We start from the raw sequence: 23,138 nt of genomic DNA, 5'->3' as shown, positions 1-23,138 counted from the left end.
AATCCATATATACGTATATATATATATATACAGTGGAGCCTCTACTTGCGAGCGTGTCCATGTGTGAGTTTTTCTAAATACAAGCAGTCGATGGGTCGATTTTTTGCTTCCATACGCGAGCAAAAATCCCATAAGCGAGCAGACCTCAAGGCAGGTTCCTTGACACTGGTGAGGGGCTCTTGCTCTCGGGAATTGTATCTCATTTGTTTGTTGGACTATCTTATTGAAACTTGGGCAATGTATGATGGAAAGATGCTTCTTAACGTACACCAAAAATGAAAGAAATCTAAGCATAAATAATGGAGTTCACTTCTCAGCAATTACCCACCCCGTAGCGGTATTTTCGTATGGTTTTCATGGTTGTATTCTCGTTTTTTGATCTCATTTGATAGAATGGAAGATATATTACAGAAATAGATATGATTTTGATTGCTTTCCCAACGAAAAGTACCTTGAAATTCAGCTCAGCGTAGGAGAAATGGTCCATTGCTTGGCTACGTTTCAGAGTAAACAAATTTAACAGAAGTAATAGTGTTTCTTACCTTAAATTGTGGATGCTGGTGTTTGTGGATGATTGTGAAGAGAGTGTAGAGTTATGTTGTGGTCCTACTGGGCTGAGGTGGATGGTAGAGGTTCTGGTACTGAAGTTGATGGTTGTACTGGAGTGTCTGACTTTAAGTCATTCAATCAAGTGATTCAGTAAGTCAGTCAAGTGCTTTGGTAAGTCAGTCAAGTGAATCAGTAAGTCAGTCAAGTGATTCAGTAAGTCAGTCAAGTGATTCAGTAAGTCAGTCAAGTGATTCAGTAAGTCAGTCAAGTCATTCAGTAAGTCAGTCAAGTCATTCATTAAGTCAGTCATCCAGTCAGTAAGTCAGTCAAGTGAATCAGTAAGTCAGTCAAGTGATTCAGTAAGTCAGTCAAGTCATTCAGTAAGTCAGTCAAGTGATTCAGTAAGTCAGTCAAGTCATTCAGTAAGTCAGTCAAGTCATTCATTCAGTAAGTCAGTCATCCAGTCAGTAAGTCAGTCAAGTGAATCAGTAAGTCAGTCAAGTGATTCAGTAAGTCAGTCAAGTGATTCAGTAAGTCAGTCAAGTCATTCATTCAGTAAGTCAGTCATCCAGTCAGTAAGTCAGTCAAGTGAATCAGTAAGTCAGTCAAGTGATTCAGTAAGTCAGTCAAGTCATTCATTAAGTCAGTCATCCAGTCAGTAAGTCAGTCAAGTGAATCAGTAAGTCAGTCAAGTGATTCAGTAAGTCAGTCAAGTCATCCATTCAGTAAGTCAGTCATCCAGTCAGTAAGTCAGTCAAGTGAATCAGTAAGTCAGTCAAGTGATTCAGTAAGTCAGTCAAGTCATTCATTAAGTCAGTCATCCAGTCAGTAAGTCAGTCAAGTGAATCAGTAAGTCAGTCAAGTGATTCAGTAAGTCAGTCAAGTCATCCATTCAGTAAGTCAGTCATCCAGTCAGTAAGTCAGTCAAGTGAATCAGTAAGTCAGTCAAGTGATTCAGTAAGTCAGTCAAGTCATTCATTAAGTCAGTCATCCAGTCAGTAAGTCAGTCAAGTGAATCAGTAAGTCAGTCAAGTGATTCAGTAAGTCAGTCAAGTCATCCATTCAGTAAGTCAGTCATCCAGTCAGTAAGTCAGTCAAGTGAATCAGTAAGTCAGTCAAGTGATTCAGTAAGTCAGTCAAGTCATTCATTAAGTCAGTCATCCAGTCAGTAAGTCAGTCAAGTGAATCAGTAAGTCAGTCAAGTGATTCAGTAAGTCAGTCAAGTCATCCATTCAGTAAGTCAGTCATCCAGTCAGTAAGTCAGTCAAGTGAATCAGTAAGTCAGTCAAGTGATTCAGTAAGTCAGTCAAGTCATTCATTAAGTCAGTCATCCAGTCAGTAAGTCAGTCAAGTGAATCAGTAAGTCAGTCAAGTGATTCAGTAAGTCAGTCAAGTGATTCAGTAAGTCAGTCAAGTCATTCATTAAGTCAGTCATCCAGTCAGTAAGTCAGTCAAGTGAATCAGTAAGTCAGTCAAGTGATTCAGTAAGTCAGTCAAGTCATCCATTCAGTAAGTCAGTCATCCAGTCAGTAAGTCAGTCAAGTGAATCAGTAAGTCAGTCAAGTGATTCAGTAAGTCAGTCAAGTGATTCAGTAAGTCAGTCAAGTCATTCATTAAGTCAGTCATCCAGTCAGTAAGTCAGTCAAGTGAATCAGTAAGTCAGTCAAGTGATTCAGTAAGTCAGTCAAGTGATTCAGTAAGTCAGTCAAGTCATTCATTAAGTCAGTCATCCAGTCAGTAAGTCAGTCAAGTGAATCAGTAAGTCAGTCAAGTGATTCAGTAAGTCAGTCAAGTCATCCATTCAGTAAGTCAGTCATCCAGTCAGTAAGTCAGTCAAACTCGTGCTAAATAACACTACTGTACATTTTATTCATTTTAGAGTATATATCATATTTGTGTTATTTATATTGTTTATTATGTCATATTAGATGTAGTGAGATAAATAAATAAGCCGTAGAGTTGATATTAGCGAAATTATTGAAGGACAAAATTCCACTGGAACGTATCAATTGCATTTCAATTAATTTAAATGAAGAAAATTGACTCTGCAAACGAGCAAATCCAGTTGCGAGCAAGGTCTGAGAACGGATTAAACTCATAAGTACAGGTTAAACTGATATATATATATATATATATATATATATATACAGTGGACCCCCGGTTAACGATATTTTTTCATTCCAGAAGTATGTTCAGGTATGAGTACTGACCAAATTTGTTCCCATAAGGAATATTGTGAAGTAGATTAGTCCATTTCAGACCCCCAAACATACACATACAAATGCACTTAAATAAATACACTTACATAATTGGTCGCATTGGGAGGGGTTCGTTAAGCGGGGGTCCACTGTATATATATATATATATATATATATATATATATATATATATATATATATATATATATATATATATATATATATATATATATATATATATATATATCTAAAGCTGGGATGTTTGAATGTGCATGGATGTCGTGCAGATAGTTAATAAGACATGACTGCCAGTGTTATGAATGAAAAGAAGTTGGATGCCATAGTTCTAAGTGAAACAAAGTTGAAGGTGGTAGGGGAGTTTCTGTGGGAAGAAATAAATGGGGTTATGTCAGGAGTATCTGAGAGAGCTAGAGCTAAGGAAGGAGTAGCAATAATGCTGAAAGACCAGTTATGGAAGAAGAAATATACATGTATAAATGTGGTTTTTCCTTGTTTTTGGCATAAGGGTCAGATATGAAGAGTGGGTTATAATAAGTGTTCATGCACCTGGAGAAGAGAGGAGTGTAGAGGAAAGAGAGAGAGAGTGAGAGAGTGAGTGAGTGAGTGAGTGGCACCAGTCACTGGATGAATCCAAAGTCAGTTGTGTGGTAGCACTGGACATTGCTGGCGCTTTCGACCGGGTGTGGCACCAGTGCCTCTTAGCAAAACTTCAAGCACTGGGAATTGCAGGCTCTACATTGTGTCTCCTCAGTGATTACCTTCATGGTAGATCTCTAAGTGTAGTTCTCAATGGAACAGAATCAGCAAGACTTCCTATTGGGGCAAGTGTTCCACAAGGAAGCGTACTGGGACCATTGTTATGGAATGTCTACTTCAACGACCTTCTTCATCTCATCCCAGAATCACATGCATATGCAGACGACTGTACACTGACATTCACTTATCCAAGAGAAGAAATGCCAGCTGCTCTAAGCTACATCAATCACCAGCTAAGAGCTATATCAGCTTGGGGAAATAGATGGCAAGTAACATTTGCACCTGAGAAAACTCAAATGATGATCGTTGATAGGCACCATGATGGTAATGCTGGTGCAGTAGTAAGGATGAATGGGAGGGTGTTGGCACCTGGAGAAGAAGTTGATATCCTTGGGGTGAAATTTGACTCCAAACTAACCATGAAGAACCATGTTGTAAATCTTGCAAACAAGGCAGCCAGGAAGCTTACAGCACTTCGCCGTATCTCGCATCTGCTTGACAGTAGGGGTTGCAAGATTCTGTATGAGGCACAAGTACGCTCACACCTTGAGTATGCTCCACTTTCTTGGTTTGCCTGCACCCCCTCTCATCTGCAACTGCTTGACAGAGTAGAAAACAAAGCAAGACATCTCATCTCTCGCCTGGACCCATCCTGGATAGATCTGTCATTTCAGCAGAGCCTTCAACATAGGAGGGATGTGGGTGGCCTTACTGTTATGTACAAGGCCAATATTGTCCAAGTACCACACTTGGATCCACTTCGAGGACAGCGTGAAACAAGCTTTTATACCACAAGACAGGCAGAAAGCAGCAACTTCACTCTGGGTGTACCCTTCTCCAGAACATCACTTCATCTGAGATCATACATACCCAGGATGACTCGAGTATGGAACACATTCGTACAGCATAATGATGTCAACGAGATAAAGTCAGTTGATTACATGAAAATGCTGGCCCACAGATGGCTCCAGGTAAACTCCAGGTAAACTTCATCCTGTTCCCTACTTGTATGTCTCATAACAATAAAAATGTTTTCAAATGAGCTGATGTAGGTAACAGCTCTTAGCTTGTCAATAAAGTTAAGAATCTTTAACCTGTAAATAGCTTGTCAATAAAGCTAGTGATCCTTAACCTTGTCAAACTCCGTGTAAAAAAAAAAAAAAGAGAGAAAGATATAGAGATAGAGAGAGAGAGAGAGAGAGAGATAGAGATAGAGATAGAGATAGAGATAGAGAGAGAGAGAGAGAGAGATAGAGATAGAGATAGAGATAGAGATAGAGAGAGAGAGAGAGAGAGAGAGAGAGAGAGAGAGAGAGAGAGAGAGAGAGAGATAGAGAGATAGATAGATAGATAGAGAGAGAGAGAGAGAGAGAGAGAGAGAGAGAGAGAGAGAGAGAGAGAGAGAGAGAGAGAGAGAGAGATAGATAGATAGATAGATAGATAGATAGATAGATAGATTGAGATTTTGGGAGATGTTATATGGGTGTTTAGGAAGTTCAGAACCAAGTGAGAGAGTAATTGTGGTAGGGGACCTAATTGCAAAAGCGGGAGAAACAATTATAGAGAGTGTGGTGGGTCAATTTGGGTTAAGGTGTAATTAATAATGAGGAGCCTCTGATTGAACTTTATATTGAAAAAGTTTGGTAATAGGCAATAAATATTTTAAGATATGAGTATGATATTGGGTGTAATGACAGTAGTTTGTCTGACTACGTATTGGTAGATAAAAGACTGTTGGATAGACTTCAGGATTGTACATGTTTATAGAGGGGCCACAGTTATATCAGACCATTTTTTAGTTGTAGCTACAGTGAGAGTAAAAGGTAGATGGGATACAAGGAAAATGAAAGCAGTCAGTAAGAGAGAAGTGAAGGTTCATAAACTACAGGAGGAGGCAGTTTGGAAGAAAGATGGGCTAGTGAGAGTGTACCAATGAAGTTGAAGAGGTATGGGGTAGGTTCAGGAATATAGTGTTAAGAGTGTTCAGCAGAAGTTTGTGGTTACGGGAAAGTGGTGCGGGAGGGGAGAAGAGCGACTGGTGGAATGATGACGTAAAGAGAGTAGTAAGAGAGAAAAAGTTAGAATATGGGAGATTTTTTGCAAAGTAGAAGTGATACGAGGGGGTAGGAGTATATGGAAAAAAAGAGAGTTAAGAGAGTGGTGCAGGAATGTAAAAGGAGAGCAAATGAGAGAGTGGGTGAGATGCTCTCAACAAATTTTGCTGAGAATAAGAAAAAGTTTTGGGATGCAATTAATAAGTTAAGAAAGTCTAGGGAACAAATGGATTTGACAGTTAAAAATAGAAGAAGAGAGTTATTAGATGGAGAGTTGGAGGTATTGGGAAGATGGAGGGAATATTTTGAGCAATTGTTAAATGATGATGAAGATAGGGAAGCTGTGATTTCCTGCATTGGACAGGGATGTATAACATCTTGTAGAAGTGAGGAAGAGCCAGTTGTAAGTGTGGGAGAGGTGTGTGAGGCTGTGAGTAGAATGAGAGCAGGTAAAGCAGCTAGGATTGATGGGATCATGACAGAAATGTTAAAAGCAGGTGGGGATATAGTTCTGGAATGTTTGGTGCTTCTATTAAATAAATGTATGAAAGAGGCTAAGGTACCTAGGGATTGGCAGAGAACATGCATAGTTCCCTCGTATAAAGGCAAAGAGGACAAAAGTGAGTGTAAAAATTTTAGGGGAATAATTCTGTTGAGTATATCTCATAAAGGATATAGTAGAGTTATTATTGAATGTAAAAAGAGAGCAAATGAGAGAGTGGGTGAGATGTTATCAACAAATTTTGTTGAAAATAAGAAAAAGTTTTGGAGTGAGATTAACAAGTTAAGAAAGCCTAGAGAACAAATTGATTTGTCAGTTAAAAATAGGAGAGGAGAGTTATTAAATGGAGAGTTAGAGGTATTGGGAAGATGGAAGGAATATTTTGAGGAATTGTTAAATGTTGATGAAGATAGGGAAGCTGTGATTTCGTGTATAGGGCAAGGAGGAATAACATCTTGTAGGAGTGAGGAAGAGCCAGTTGTGAGTGTGGGGGAAGTTCGTGAGGCAGTAGGTAAAATGAAAGGGGGTAAGGCAGCCGGGATTGATGGGATAAAGATAGAAATGTTAAAAGCAGGTGGGGATATAGTTTTGGAGTGGTTGGTGCAATTATTTAATAAATGTATGGAAGAGGGTAAGGTACCTAGGGATTGGCAGAGAGCATGCATAGTTCCTTTGTATAAAGGCAAAGGGGATAAAAGAGAGTGCAAAAATTATAGGGGGATAAGTCTGTTGAGTGTACCTGGTAAAGTGTATGGTAGAGTTATAATTGAAAGAATTAAGAGTAAGACGGAGAATAGGATAGCAGATGAACAAGGAGGCTTTAGGAAAGGTAGGGGGTGTGTGGACCAGGTGTTTACAGTGAAACATATAAGTGAACAGTATTTAGATAAGGCTAAAGAGGTCTTTGTGGCATTTATGGATTTGGAAAAGGCGTATGACAGGGTGGATAGGGGGGCAATGTGGCAGATGTTGCAAGTGTATGGTGTAGGAGGTAGGTTACTGAAAGCAGTGAAGAGTTTTTACGAGGATAGTGAGGCTCAAGTTAGAGTATGTAGGAAAGAGGGAAATTTTTTCCCAGTAAAAGTAGGCCTTAGACAAGGATGTGTGATGTCACCGTGGTTGTTTAATATATTTATAGATGGGGTTGTAAGAGAAGTAAATGCGAGGGTCTTGGCAAGAGGCATGGAGTTAAAAGATAAAGAATCACACACAAAGTGGGAGTTGTCACAGCTGCTCTTTGCTGATGACACTGTGCTCTTGGGAGATTCTGAAGAGAAGTTGCAGAGATTGGTGGATGAATTTGGTAGGGTGTGCAAAAGAAGAAAATTAAAGGTGAATACAGGAAAGAGTAAGGTTATGAGGATAACAAAAAGATTAGGTGATGAAAGATTGAATATCAGATTGGAGGGAGAGAGTATGGAGGAGGTGAACGTATTCAGATATTTGGGAGTGGACGTGTCAGCGGATGGGTCTATGAAAGATGAGGTGAATCATAGAATTGATGAGGGAAAAAGAGTGAGTGGTGCACTTAGGAGTCTGTGGAGACAAAGAACTTTGTCCTTGGAGGCAAAGAGGGGAATGTATGAGAGTATAGTTTTACCAACGCTCTTATATGGGTGTGAAGCGTGGGTGATGAATGTTGCAGCGAGGAGAAGGCTGGAGGCAGTGGAGATGTCATGTCTGAGGGCAATGTGTGGTGTGAATATAATGCAGAGAATTCGTAGTTTGGAAGTTAGGAGGAGGTGCGGGATTACCAAAACTGTTGTCCAGAGGGCTGAGGAAGGGTTGTTGAGGTGGTTCGGACATGTAGAGAGAATGGAGCGAAACAGAATGACTTCAAGAGTGTATCAGTCTGTAGTGGAAGGAAGGCGGGGTAGGGGTCGGCCTAGGAAGGGTTGGAGGGAGGGGGTAAAGGAGGTTTTGTGTGCGAGGGGCTTGGACTTCCAGCAGGCATGCGTGAGCGTGTTTGATAGGAGTGAATGGAGACAAATGGTTTTTAATACTTGACGTGCTGTTGGAGTGTGAGCAAAGTAACATTTATGAAGGGATTCAGGGAAACCGGCAGGCCGGACTTGAGTTCTGGAGATGGGAAGTACAGTGCCTGCACTCTGAAGGAGGGGTGTTAATGTTGCAGTTTAAAAACTGTAGTGTAAAGCACCCTTCTGGCAAGACAGTGATGGAGTGAATGATGGTGAAAGTTTTTCTTTTTCGGGCCACCCTGCCTTGGTGGGAATCGGCCGGTGTGATAATAAAAATAATAAAAAAAAAAAATTATTGAATGAAAAAGTTTTGGAGTGAGATTAACAAGTTAAGGAAGCCTAGAGAACAAATGGATTTGTCAGTTAAAAATAGGAGAGGAGAGTTATTAAATGGAGAGTTAGAGGTATTGGGAAGATGGAGGGAATATTTTGAGGAATTGGTGAATGTTGATGAAGATAGGGAAGTTGTGATTTTGTGTATAGGGCAAGGAGGAATAACATCTTGTAGGAGTGAGGAAGAGCCAGTTGTGAGTGTGGGGGAAGTTTGTGAGGCAGTAGGTAAAATGAAAGGGGGTAAGGCAGCTGGGATTGATGGGATAGAGATAGAAATGTTAAAAGCAGGTGGGGATATAGTTTTGGAGTGGTTGGTGCAATTATTTAATAAATGTATGGAAGAGGGTAAGGTACCTAGGGATTGGCAGAGAGCATGCATAGTTCCTTTGTATAAAGGCAAAGGGGACAAAAGAGAGTGCAAAAATTATAGGGGGATAAGTCTGTTGAGTATACCTGGTAAAGTGTATGGTAGAGTTATTATTGAAAGAATTAAGAGTAAGACGGAGAACAGGATAGCAGATGAACAAGGAGGCTTTAGGAAAGGTAGGGGGTGTGTGGACCAGGTGTTTACAGTGAAACACATAAGTGAACAGTATTTAGATAAGGCTAAAGAGGTTTTTGTGGCATTTATGGATTTGGAAAAGGCGTATGACAGGGTGGATAGGGGGGCAATGTGGCAGATGTTGCAGGTGTATGGTGTAGGAGGTAGGTTACTGAAAGCAGTGAAGAGTTTTTACGAGAACAGTGAGGTTCAAGTTAGAGTATGTAGGAAAGAGGGAGATTATTTCCCAGTAAAAGTAGGCCTTAGACAAGGATGTGTGATGTCACTGTGGTTGTTTAATATATTTATAGATGGGGTTGTAAGAGAAGTAAATGCGAAGGTCTTGGCAAGAGGCGTGGAGTTAAAAGATAAAGAATCACACATAAAGTGGGAGTTGTCACAGTTGCTCTTTGCTGATGACACTGTGCTCTTGGGAGATTCTGAAGAGAAGTTGCAGAGGTTGGTGAATGAATTTGGTAGGGTATGTAAAAGAAGAAAATTAAAAGTGAATACAGGAAAGAGTAAGGTTATGAGGATAACAAAAAGATTAGGTGATGAAAGATTGGATATCAGATTGGAGGGAGAGAGTATGGAGGAGGTGAATGTATTCAGATACATGTATTTGGGAGTGGACGTGTCAGCGGATGGGTCTATGAAAGATGAGGCGAATCACAGAACTGATGAGGGGAAAAGGGTGAGCGGTGCACTTAAGAGTCTGTGGAGAAAAGAACTTTGTCCTTGGAGGCAAAGAGGGGAATGTATGAGAGTATAGTTTTACCAACGCTCTTATATGGGTGTGAAGCATGGGTGATGAATGTTGCAGCGAGGAGAAGGTTGGAGGCAGTGGAGATGTCATGTCTGAGGGCAATGTGTGGTGTGAATATAATGCAGAGAATTCGTAGTTTGGAAGTTAGGAGGAGGTGTGGGATTGCCAAAACTGTTGTCCAGAGGGCTGAGGAAGGGTTGTTGAGGTGGTTTGGACATGTAGAGAGAATGGAGTGAAACAGAATGACTTCAAGAGTGTATCAGTCTGTAGTGGAAGGAAGGCGGGGTAGGGGTCGGCCTAGGAAAAGTTGGAGGGAGGCAGTAAAGGAGGTTTTGGTGTGCGAGGGGCTTGGACTTCCAGCAAGCATGTGTGAATGGATTTGATAGGAGTGAATGGAGACAAATGGTTTTAATACTTGACGTGCTGTTGGAGTGTGAGCAAAGTAACATTTATGAAGAGATTCAGGGAAACTGGCAGACCGGACTTGAGTCCTGGAGATGGGAAGTACAGTGTCTGCACACTGAAGGAGGGGTGTTAATGTTGCAGTTTTATAACTGTAATGTAAAGCACCCTTCTGGCAAGACAGTGATGGAGTGAATGATGATGAAAGTTTTTCTTTTTTGGGCCACCCTGCCTTGGTGGCCACCTTGCCTTGGTGGTCACCCTACCTTGGTGGCCACCCTGCCTTGGTGGCCACCTTGCCTTGGTGGCCACCCTACCTTGGTGGCCACCCTGCCTTGGTGGCCACCCTGCCTTGGTGGCCACCCTGCCTTGGTGGCCACCTTGCCTTGGTGGTCACCCTACCTTGGTGGCCACCCTGCCTTGGTGGCCACCTTGCCTTGGTGGCCACCCTACCTTGGTAGCCACCCTGCCTTGGTGGCCACCCTGCCTTGGTGGCCACCCTGCCTTGGTGGCCACCTTGCCTTGGTGGACCACCCTGCCTTGGTGGCCACCCTGCCTTGGTGGCCACCTTGCCTTGGTGGCCACCCTACCTTGGTGGCCACCCTACCTTGGTGGCCACCCTACGTTGGTGGACACCCTGCCTTGGTGGCCACCCTGCCTTGGTGGCCACCCTGCATTGGTGGCCACCCTACCTTGGTGGCCACCCTACCTTGGTGGACACCCTGCCTTGGTGGCCACCCTGCCTTCGTGGCCACCCTGCCTTGGTGGCCACCCTACCTTGGTGGCTACCCTGCCTTGGTGGCCACCCTACCTTGGTGGCCACCCTACCTTGGTGGCTACCCTGCCTTGGTGGCCACCCTACCTTGGTGGCCACCCTGCCTTGGTGGCCACCCTACCTTGGTAGCCACCCTGCCTTGGTGGCCACCCTACCTTGGTGGCCACCCTACCTTGGTGGCCACCCTACCTTGGTGGCTACCCTGCCTTGGTGGCCACCCTACCTTGGTGGCCACCCTGCCTTGGTGGCCACCCTACCTTGGTGGCCACCCTACCTTGGTGGCTACCCTGCCTTGGTGGCCACCCTACCTTGGTGGCCACCCTGCCTTGGTGGCCACCCTACCTTGGTGGCCACCCTACCTTGGTGGCTACCCTACATTGGTGGCTACCCTGCCTTGGTGGCCACCCTACCTTGGTGGCCACCCTACCTTGGTGGCCACCCTACCTTGGTGGCTACCCTACCTTGGTGGCCACCTTGCCTTGGTGGCCACCCTGCCTTGGTGACCACGTTGCTTTGGTGGCCACCAAGGCAGGGTGGCCACCCTGCCTTGGTGGCCACCTTGCTTTATTGGCCACCTTGCTTTGGTGGCCACCCTGCCTAGGTGGCCACCCGGCCTTGGTGGCCACCTGGCCTTGGTGGCCACCCGGCCTTGGTGGCCACCTGGCCTTGGTGGCCACCCGGCCTTGGTGGCCACCCGGCCTTGGTGGCCACCTGGCCTTGGTGGCCACCCGGCCTTGGTGGCCACCTGGCCTTGGTGGCCACCCGGCCTTGGGGGCCACCCGGCCATGGTGGCCACCCGGCCTTGGTGGCCACCTGGCCTTGGTGGCCACCTGGCCTTGGTGGCCACCTGGCCTTGGTGGGAATCGGCCGATGTGTTAATAAATATAATAATAATTATTAAATTTAAAAAAATAATAAACTTGATAATTATGAAGACACCTGAGACCTAAACATAGTAGGTACCCCAGTGTAACTGTATATGGGGTAAATAGGTACCCAGGGTTCAGGTACCTTTTTACCCCCAATTTATGGTACATATTTTCCCCAACTTATGACACCCATTTACTTCAGCTTGGAGTACCTGCTTACCTAAGCTTGGGGTACATATTTACCCTAGATTGGGGTACCTATTTACTCCAGCTTTGTTTACATTTTTACCTCATCTTGTGATACATATTAACCCTACTAACTTACTTACGTAGGTACCCCAACTTGAGGTTTATATTTACCCCAGCATATGATACATTTTCACCCGTTTGGGGTACGTAGGTACCCCAGCTTGAGGTGTTCACCCCAACTCGGGTATAGGAGGGAGGAATACCTCGGAATCCACGAATCAAGAGCCTTTTTAGAGGCCTGGGAACGCCTTTTATGGGAGTAATTAGGTACCTTTAATTTCTTAGGGGAAAAATTAGGTACAGATTTGAAGCCCCTGCAGCCACACCTCGAAATTTTAAACATCATTTTCAGACTTTAGAAGCCACATTTAGACATTCTCATTAAACATGCAAACTGACCGAGGTAGCTGGGGTAGACAAAGAGGTAGACAGTAGATGAGACAGACAGGTAGACACCAGAAAAGACATAAAAATAAGAACTCTAGGGGGCAGAGAAGGACGCTCAGGCCGCCATCTTTGTTGTTATAATTTACTTCTAAAACGTCCGCTGTTTTACCGAAATATATTTATTAACCAAACTTCGCAATATATCTGCATTTATGTAAGTATGTATCTATCCATATATGTTTATATTTACCGTATTACCTATTATAAAGAATGTGTATAATAACATGAAGGCAATTATGATGCTTTTAAATATTTTCCAATATTGTTTCTAAACTTCAACTATTTTCAATCAATCACCGAAATAAATTTAATGACCATAGTAATATATTTACGAGTACAAGTACAAGTACAAGTACAAGTACAAGTACAAGTACATGCACTAGTACAAGTACATGTACAAGTACAAGTACAAGTACATGCACTAGTACAAGCACAAGTACAAGTACAAGTACATGCACTAGTACAAGTACATGCACTAGTACAAGTACAAGTACAAGTACAAGTACAAGTACATGCACTAGTACAAGTACATGTACAAGTACAAGTACAAGTACATGCACTAGTACAAGTACAAGTACAAGTACATGCACTAGTACAAGTACAAGTACATGCACTAGTACAAGTACAAGTACATGTACAAGTACAAGTACAAGTACATGCACTAGTACAAGTACAAGTACAAGTACAAGTACATGCACTAGTACAAGTACATGTACAAGTACAAGTACAAGTACATGCACCAGTACAAGTACAAGTACAAGTACATGCACTAGTACAAGTACAAGTACATGTACAAGTACAAGTACAAGTACATGCACTAGTACAAGTACAAGTACAAGTACATGCACTAGTACAAGTACAAGTACAAGTACATGCACTAGTACAAGTACAAGTACATGTACAAGTACAAGTACATGCACTAGTACAAGTACAAGTACATGCACTAGTACAAGTACAAGTACATGCACTAGTACAAGTACAAGTACAAGTACATGCACTAGTACAAGTACAAGTACAAGTACATGCACTAGTACAAGTACAAGTACATGTACAAGTACAAGTACAAGTACATGCACTAGTACAAGTACAAGCACTAGTACAAGTAAAAGTACAAGTACAAGTACAAGTACATGTACTAGTACAAGAACAAGTACATGCACTAGTACAAGTACAAGTACATGCACTAGTACAAGTACAAGTACAAGTACATGCACTAGTACAAGTACAAGTACATGTACAAGTACATGCACTAGTACAAGTACAAGTACAAGTACATGCACTAGTACAAGTACAAGTACATGCACTAGTACAAGTACAAGTACATGTACAAGTACAAGTACAAGTACATGCACTAGTACAAGTACATGCACTAGTACAAGTACAAGTACATACACTAGTACAAGTACAGGTACAAGTACAAGTACATGCACTAGTACAAGTACAAGTACATACACTAGTACAAGTACAGGTACAAGTACAAGTACATGCACTAGTACAAGTACAAGCACTAGTACAAGTAAAAGTAAAAGTACAAGTACATGCACTAGTACAAGTACAAGTACAAGTACATGCACTAGTACAAGTACATGCACTAGTACAAGTACAAGTACATGCACTAGTACAAGTACATGCACTAGTACAAGAACAAGTACAAGTACAAGCACTAGTACAAGTAAAATTACAAGTACAAGTACAAGTACATGCACTAGTACAAGTACAAGTACAAGTACATGCACTAGTACAAGTACAAGTACATGCACTAGTACAAGTACAAATACATCAACTAGTACAAGTACAAGTACATGCACTAGTACAAGTACAAGTACAAGTACATGCACTAGTACAAGTACAAGTACATGCACTAGTACAAGTACAAGTACAAGTACATGCACTAGTACAAGTACAAGTACATGCACTAGTACAAGTGCAAGTACAAGTACATGGACAAGTACAAGTACAAGTACATGCACTAGTACAAGTACAAGTACAAGCACTAGTACAAGTACAAGTACATGCACTAGTACAAGTACAAGTACATGCGCTACTACAAGTACAAGTACATGTACATATACAAGTACAAGTACATGTACAAATACAAGTACAAGTACAAGTACATGTACAAGTACAAGTACGAGTACATGTACAAGTACAAGTACATGTACAAGTACAAGTACAAGTTAAGGTGCAAGTACAAGTACATGTACAAGTATAAATACATGTACATGTACAAGTACATGTACAAATACAAGTACAAGTACAAGTACATGTACAAGTACAAGTACATGTACATGTAAAAGTACATGTACAAATACAAGTACAAGTACAAGTACATGTACAAGTACAAGTACATGTACAAGTATAAGTACATGTACAAGTACAAGTACAAGTACATATACAAGTACATGTACAAGTACAAGTACATGTACAAGTACAAGTACAAGTACATGTACAAGTACATGTACAAGTACAAGTACATGTACAAGTACAAGTACACGTACAAGTACAAGTACAAGTACATGTACAAGTACAAGTACATGTACAAGTACAAGTACATGTACATGTACAAGTACATGTACAAGTACAAGTACATGTACAAGTACAAGTACATGTACAAGTACAAGTACATGTACATGTACAAGTACATGTACAAGTACAAGTACAAGTACATGTACATGTACAAGTACATGTACAAATACAAGTACAAGTACAAGTACATGTACATGTACAAGTACAAGTACATGTACAAGTACAAGTACATGTACATGTACAAATACAAGTACAAGTACAAGTACATGTACAAGTACAAGTACATGTACATGTACAAGTACATGTACAAATACAAGTACAAGTACAAGTACAAGTACAATTACAAGTACAAGTACATGTACAAGTCCAAGTACATGTACAAGTACAGGTACAAGTACAAGTACAAGTACATGTACAAGTACAAGTACAAGTACATGTACAAGTACAAGTACATGTACAAGTACAAGTACAAGTTAATGCGCAAGTACAAGTACAAGTTAATGTGCAAGTAGTGACCATCCAAGACCATGTCATAGTGGTCCAGTAGTTGTGAGAGACAGTAGTGACCATCCAAGACCATGTTATAGTGGTCCAGTAGTTGTGAGAGACAGTAGTGACCATCCAAGACCATGTCATAGTGGTCCAGTAGTTGTGAGAGACAGTAGTGACCATCCAAGACCATGTCATAGTGGTCCAGTAGTTGTGAGAGACAGTAGTGACCATCCAAGACCATGTCATAGTGGTCCAGTAGTTGTGAGAGACAGTAGTGACCATCCAAGACCATGTCATAGTGGTCCAGTAGTTGTGAGAGACAGTAGTGACCATCCAAGACCATGTCATAGTGGTCCAGTAGTTGTGAGAGACAGTAGTGACCATCCAAGACCATGTCATAGTGGTCCAGTAGTTGTGAGAGACAGTAGTGACCATCCAAGACCATGTCATAGTGGTCCAGTAGTTGTGAGAGACAGTAGTGACCATCCAAGACCATGTCATAGTGGTCCAGTAGTTGTGAGAGACAGTAGTGACCATCCAAGACCATGTCATAGTGGTCCAGTAGTTGTGAGAGACAGTAGTGACCATCCAAGACCATGTCATAGTGGTCCAGTAGTTGTGAGAGACAGTAGTGACCATCCAAGACCATGTCATAGTGGTCCAGTAGTTGTGAGAGACAGTAGTGACCATCCAAGACCATGTCATAGTGGTCCAATAGTTGTGAGAGACAGTAGTGACCATCCAAGACTATGTCATAGTGGTCCAGTAGTTGTGAGAGACAGTAGTGACCATCCAAGACCATGTTATAGTGGTCCAGTAGTTGTGAGAGACAGTAGTGACCATCCAAGACTATGTCATAGTGGTCCAGTAGTTGTGAGAGACAGTAGTGACCATCCAAGACCATGTCATAGTGGTCCAATAGTTGTGAGAGACAGTAGTGACCATCCAAGACCATGTTATAGTGGTCCAGTAGTTGTGAGAGACAGTAGTGACCATCCAAGACCATGTCATAGTGGTCCAGCAGTTGTGAGAGACAGTAGTGACCATCCAAGACCATGTTATAGTGGTCCAATAGTTGTGAGAGACAGTAGTGACCATCCAAGACCATGTCATAGTGGTCCAATAGTTGTGAGAGACAGTAGTGACCATCCAAGACCATGTCATAGTGGTCCAATAGTTGTGAGAGACAGTAGTGACCATCCAAGACCATGTTATAGTGGTCCAGTAGTTGTGAGAGACAGTAGTGACCATCCAAGACCATGTCATAGTGGTCCAATAGTTGTGAGAGACAGTAGTGACCATCCAAGACCATGTCATAGTGGTCCAATAGTTGTGAGAGACAGTAGTGACCATCCAAGACCATGTCATAGTGGTCCAGTAGTTGTGAGAGGCAGTAGTGACCATCCAAGACCATGTCATAGTGGTCCAATAGTTGTGAGAGACAGTAGTGACCATCCAAGACCATGTCATAGTGGTCCAATAGTTGTGAGAGACAGTAGTGACCATCCAAGACCATGTCATAGTGGTCCAATAGTTGTGAGAGACAGTAGTGACCATCCAAGACCATGTCATAGTGGTCCAGTAGTTGTGAGAGACAGTAGTGACCATCCAAGACCATGTCATAGTGGTCCAGTAGTTGTGAGAGACAGTAGTGACCATCCAAGACCATGTTATAGTGGTCCAATAGTTGTGAGAGACAGTAGTGACCATCCAAGACCATGTCATAGTGGTCCAGTAGTTGTGAGAGACAGTAGTGACCATCCAAGACCATGTTATAGTGGTCCAGTAGTTGTGAGAGACAGTAGTGACCATCCAAGACCATGTTATAGTGGTCCAATAGTTGTGAGAGACAGTAGTGACCATCCAAGACCATGTCATAGTGGTCCAGTAGTTGTGAGAGACAGTAGTGACCATCCAAGACCATGTTATAGTGGTCCAATAGTTGTGAGAGACAGTAGTGACCATCCAAGACCATGTCATAGTGGTCCAGTAGTTGTGAGAGACAGTAGTGACCATCCAAGACCATGTCATAGTGGTCCAGTAGTTGTGAGAGACAGTAGTGACCATCCAAGACCATGTCATAGTGGTCCAATAGTTGTGAGAGAAAGTAGTGACCATCCAAGACCATGTCATAGTGGTCCAATAGTTGTGAGAGACAGTAGTGACCATCCAAGACCATGTCATAGTGGTCCAGTAGTTGTGAGAGACAGTAGTGACCATCCAAGACAATGTTATAGTGGTCCAATAGTTGTGAGAGACAGTAGTGACCATCCAAGACCATGTTATAGTGGTCCAGTAGTTGTGAGAGACAGTAGTGACCATCCAAGACCATGTCATAGTGGTCCAGTAGTTGTGAGAGACAGTAGTGACCATCCAAGACCATGTCATAGTGGTCCAGTAGTTGTGAGAGACAGTAGTGACCATCCAAGACCATGTTATAGTGGTCCAATAGTTGTGAGAGACAGTAGTGACCATCCAAGACCATGTCATAGTGGTCCAGTAGTTGTGAGAGACAGTAGTGACCATCCAAGACCATGTCATAGTGGTCCAGTAGTTGTGAGAGACAGTAGTGACCATCCAAGACCATGTCATAGTGGTCCAGTAGTTGTGAGAGACAGTAGTGACCATCCAAGACCATGTCATAGTGGTCCAATAGTTGTGAGAGACAGTAGTGACCATCCAAGACCATGTCATAGTGGTCCAATAGTTGTGAGAGACAGTAGTGACCATCCAAGACCATGTCATAGTGGTCCAGTAGTTGTGAGAGACAGTAGTGACCATCCAAGACCATGTCATAGTGGTCCAGTAGTTGTGAGAGACAGTAGTGACCATCCAAGACCATGTCATAGTGGTCCAGTAGTTGTGAGAGACAGTAGTGACCATCCAAGACCATAGTGGTCCAATAGTTGTGAGAGACAGTAGTGACCATCCAAGACCATGTCATAGTGGTCCAATAGTTGTGAGAGACAGTAGTGACCATCCAAGACCATGTCATAGTGGTTCAATAGTTGTGAGAGACAGTAGTGACCATCCAAGACCATGTCATAGTGGTCCAGTAGTTGTGAGAGGCAGTAGGGACCATCCAAGACCATGTCATAGTGGTCCAGTAGTTGTGAGAGACAGTAGTGACCATCGAAGACCATGTCATAGTGGTCCAGTAGTTGTGAGAGACAGTAGTGACCATCGAAGACCATGTCATAATGGTCCAGAAATTGTGAGAGACAGTAGTGGCCATCCAAGACCATGTCATAGTGGTCCAGTAGTTGTGAGAGACAGTAGAGACCATCCAAGACCATGTCATAGTGGTCCAGTAGTTGTGAGAGACAATAGACTGTGTGATCACCTCTGTGTCTAGACTGTGGGATGATCCCTGTGTCTAGACTGTGGGATGATCCCTGTGTCTAGACTGTGGGATGACCCCTGTGTCTAGACTGTGGGATGACCCCTGTGTCTAGACTGTGGGATGATCCCTGTGTCTAGACTGTGGGATGACCCCTGTGTCTAGACTGTGGGATGATCCCTGTGTCTAGACTGTGGGATGACCCCTGTGTCTAGACTGTGGGATGACCCCTGTGTCTAGACTGTGGGATGATCCCTGTGTCTAGACTGTGGGATGACCCCTGTGTCTAGACTGTGGGATGACCCCTGTGTCTAGACTGTGGGATGATCCCTGTGTCTAGACTGTGGGATGACCCCTGTGTCTAGACTGTGGGATGATCCCTGTGTCTAGACTGTGGGATGACCCCTGTGTCTAGACTGTGGGATGACCCCTGTGTCTAGACTGTGGGATGATCTCTGTGTCTAGACTGTGGGATGACCCCTGTGTCTAGACTGTGGGATGATGCCTGTGTCTAGACTGTGGGATGACCCCTGTGTCTAGACTGTGGGATGATCTCTGTGTCTAGACTGTGGGATGACCCCTGTGTTTACCTGGAGTTTACCTGGAGAGAGTTCTGGGGGTCAACGCCCCCGCGGCCCGGTCTGTGACCAGGCCTCCTGGTGGATCAGAGCCTGATCAACCAGGCTGTTGCTGCTGGCTGCACGCAAACCAACGTACGAGCCACAGCCCGGCTGGTCAGGAACCGACTTTAGGTGCTTGTCCAGTGCCAGCTTGAAGACTGCCAGGGGTCTGTTGGTAATCCCCCTTATGTATGCTGGGAGGCAGTTGAACAGTCTCGGGCCCCTGACACTTATTGTATGGTCTCTTAACGTGCTAGTGACACCCTTGCTTTTCATTGGGGGGATGGTGCATCGTCTACCAAGTCTTTTGCTTTCGTAGTGAGAGATTTTCGTGTGCAAGTTCGGTACTAGTCCCTCTAGGATTTTCCTGGTGTATATAATCATGTATCTCTCCCGCCTGCATTCCAGGGAATACAGGTTTAGGAACCTCAAGCGCTCCCAGTAATTGAGGTGTTTTATCTCCGTTATGTGCGCCGTGAAGGTTCTCTGTACATTTTCTAGGTCAGCAATTTCACCTGCCTTGAAAGGTGCTGTTAGTGTGCAGCAAAATCCATCCTAGATAGAACAAGTGACCTGAAGAGTGTCATCATGGGCTTGGCCTCCCCAGTTTGAAGGTTCTCATTATCCATCCTGTCATTTTTCTAGCAGATGCGATTGATACAATGTTATGGTCCTTGAAGGTGAGATCCTCCGACATGATCACTCCCAGGTCTTTGACGTTGGTGTTTCGCTCTATTTTGTTGCCAGAATTTGTTTTGTACTCTGATGAAGATTTAATTTCCTCGTGTTTACCATATCTGAGTAATTGAAATTTCTCATCGTTGAACTTCATATTGTTTTCTGCAGCCCACTGAAAGATTTGGTTGATGTCCGCCTGGAGCCTTGCAGTGTCTGCAATGGAAGACACTGTCATGCAGATTCGGGTGTCATCTGCAAAGGAAGACACGGTGCTGTGGCTGACATCCTTGTCTATGTCAGATATGAGGATGAGGAACAAGATGGGAGCGAGTACTGTGCCTTGTGGAACAGAGCTTTTCACCGTAGCTGCCTCGGACTTTACTCTGTTGACGACTACTCTCTGTGTTCTGTTAGTGAGGAAATTATAGATCCATCTACCAACTTTTCCTGTTATTCCTTTAGCACGCATTTTGTGCGCTGTTACGCCATGGTCACACTTGTCGAAGGCTTTTGCAAAGTCTGTATATATTACATCTGCATTCTTTTTGTCTTCTAGTGCATTTAGAACCTTGTCGTAGTGATCCAATAGTTGAGACAGACAGGAGCGACCTGTTCTAAACCCATGTTGCCCTGGCTTGTGTAACTGATGGGTTTCTAGATGGGTGGTGATCTTGCTTCTTAGGATCCTTTCAAAGATTTTTATGATATGGGATGTTAGTGCTATTGGTCTGTAGTTCTTTGCTGTTTAGACTGTGGGATGACCCCTGTGTCTAGACTGTGGGATGACCCCTGTGTCTAGACTGTGGGATGACCCCTGTGTCTAGACTGTGGGATGATCCCTGTGTCTAGACTGTGGGATGATCCCTGTGTCTAGACTGTGGGATGACCCCTGTGTCTTGACTGTGGGATGATCCATGCGTCTAGACTGTGGGATGACCCCAGTGCCTAGACTGTGGGATGATCCATGCATCTAGACTGTGGGATGACCTCTGTGTCTTGACTGTTGGATGACTCCAGTGCCTAGACTGTGGGATGATCCATGCATCTAGACTGTGGGAAGACCCCAGTGCCTAGACTGTGGGATGACCCCAGTGCCTAGACTGTGGGATGACCCCAGTGCCTAGACTAAGATGACCTTTGTGTCCTACACTGTGGGATGATCCATGCGTCTAGACTGTTGGATGATCCATGCATCTAGACTGTGGGATGATCCATGCGTCTAGACTGTGAGATGATCCATGCATCTAGATTATGGGATGATCCATGCATCTAGACTGTGGGATGATCCATGCGTCTAGACTGTGGGATGACCCCTGTGTCTAGATTGTGGATTGACCTCTGTGTCTAGACTGTGGGATGACCTCTGTGTCTAGACTGTGGGACGACCTCTGTGTCTAGATTGTGGGTTGACCTCTGTGTCTAGATTGTGGGTTGACCTCTGTGTCTAGATTGTGGGATGACCTCTGTGTCTAGATTGTGGGTTGACCTCTGTGTCTAGACTGTGGGACGACCTCTTTGTCTAGGCTCCTCCATAGAATAATTAAGACAGGTTCCTTGCAGTTGTTGATAAACACGGAGTTCCACTAGTCTGGGCATGGGGCAGAGTTCATGGGCAAGTCCTGTGGTGTTAGGGTTATATAAAAAATTCGGGAATTAACCAAATTTTGAGTCTCTCGGTCGTCGAAAATAATAATTTAGAATGTCGACCCTTAACGTGATAAATGGTTCACTAAACACTGACTTATATTGGGACTTTAGTATCTCACTCATTTCTTTGCTCTCATCTGTCTAAGTCCATCTCTTTCAAACAGGGGTCCTATACTGGACAAGTAACAGTCAACAGAGGTACTCACCTCACCAGTGGAACGACCACCATCTGGTTCGACCACTACCACAACTGTGGTAGTCATCACAAGTATTCAGCACACCATCACAACAACATGAAGGTCAGAGGCGCTGATTGGTCGTACAGAGGTTCCTCAGGACCTTCCTGCTGAGCCGCCATGATAATAATATAACTAATGACCTCAACCCAATTCAGCCCACACCTCAGACATGACTTAAACCTCATTATAAACCACTGTTTACTGCACTCTAATTATCTCCATCCATCTACCCATCCATCTATCTATCTGTATATGCCATACTCAATAATCCAAACTGGGAAGTTAGGTCAGAAAATGAAGGTTGTTTTCTGCCGAATAAGCTGAGCGAAAATTATGTTTTTTTCCATATATCTACCAAAATTAATTTGCACGTAACGGAAAAAAATATATATCATTGATTTAGATTTATATTAAATAAAATTAATCTGATCTATGATATATACAGCAGAATTTGGCTTAGAAAATAAGTTAGTTGGTTGGGTTTCTGAGTTAGTTTTTTATATAACTGTCCAAACAAAAAGATATATATTATTCTGCAGCAGATTTTTGGAAAAAGTTTAATTTATAAAAAAAACACAGACCTATTAAGCAAAACACACACACACACACACACACACACACACACACACACACACACACAAACAAATATATATATATATATATATATATATATATATATATATATATATATATATATATATATATATATATATGCAAAAACAACCACTCTGAAAAAATAGAGAAATTCCAAGCGCTTTCGTGACTACTTACATTATCAAGGAACTATGAAAGTAAAGCATCCAAGGAAGCTATATAAGGGGTCTGGCCAGCACCTCACTATCAGATCCCACAACGGTTAAACACCTGACGCGCGCCGACCCAACTGGACAGGCCCTTCACACAACCCACCAACAAACTATTCTACCCAAGAAAATTTAAAAATTATTTGTCCAGTGTATTATTATTAAATTCTTCCCAAATTCTATTAATTATAAATGGATCTAATTTATATAAACCAAAGGAAATATTCATATTATTGTCAAAACTGCTTTTTATGAAACAAGATTCAATTATATTCCTGTCGACCATGGACTTGCTTGATACTACTTTCTCAACTTTTTGAAAATCAATTGGATGGTTAAAATCTCTTACATG

At 42.8% G+C, this 23,138-nt stretch overlaps 1 protein-coding gene across 2 annotated transcripts in view; it reads right to left on the bottom strand.

Annotated features, from left to right (window-relative positions):
* The window catches only part of LOC128694097 (probable cytochrome P450 6a13), an 85,330-nt gene extending 63,292 nt beyond the window's left edge, over window positions 1-22,038 (bottom strand). Inside the window, exon 1 of one of the 2 annotated variants that reach the window (XM_070093763.1) lies at window positions 21,951-22,038. The gene's annotated coding sequence lies outside the window, so the exon portion shown is untranslated. Of the gene's footprint in view, window positions 1-12,393; window positions 12,533-21,950 lie in introns of those variants that run through there. The other variant, XM_070093762.1, reaches the window with a different exon arrangement.
* Between the last annotated feature and the right edge of the window lie 1,100 nt (window positions 22,039-23,138).

This window comes from Cherax quadricarinatus, chromosome 43 (genome assembly GCF_038502225.1).
Source record: "Cherax quadricarinatus isolate ZL_2023a chromosome 43, ASM3850222v1, whole genome shotgun sequence".
Lineage (NCBI taxonomy): Eukaryota > Metazoa > Arthropoda > Malacostraca > Decapoda > Parastacidae > Cherax > Cherax quadricarinatus.
The sequence above is the reverse complement of the archived record's forward strand: the minus strand, read 5'-3'. Positions and strand labels throughout refer to the sequence as shown.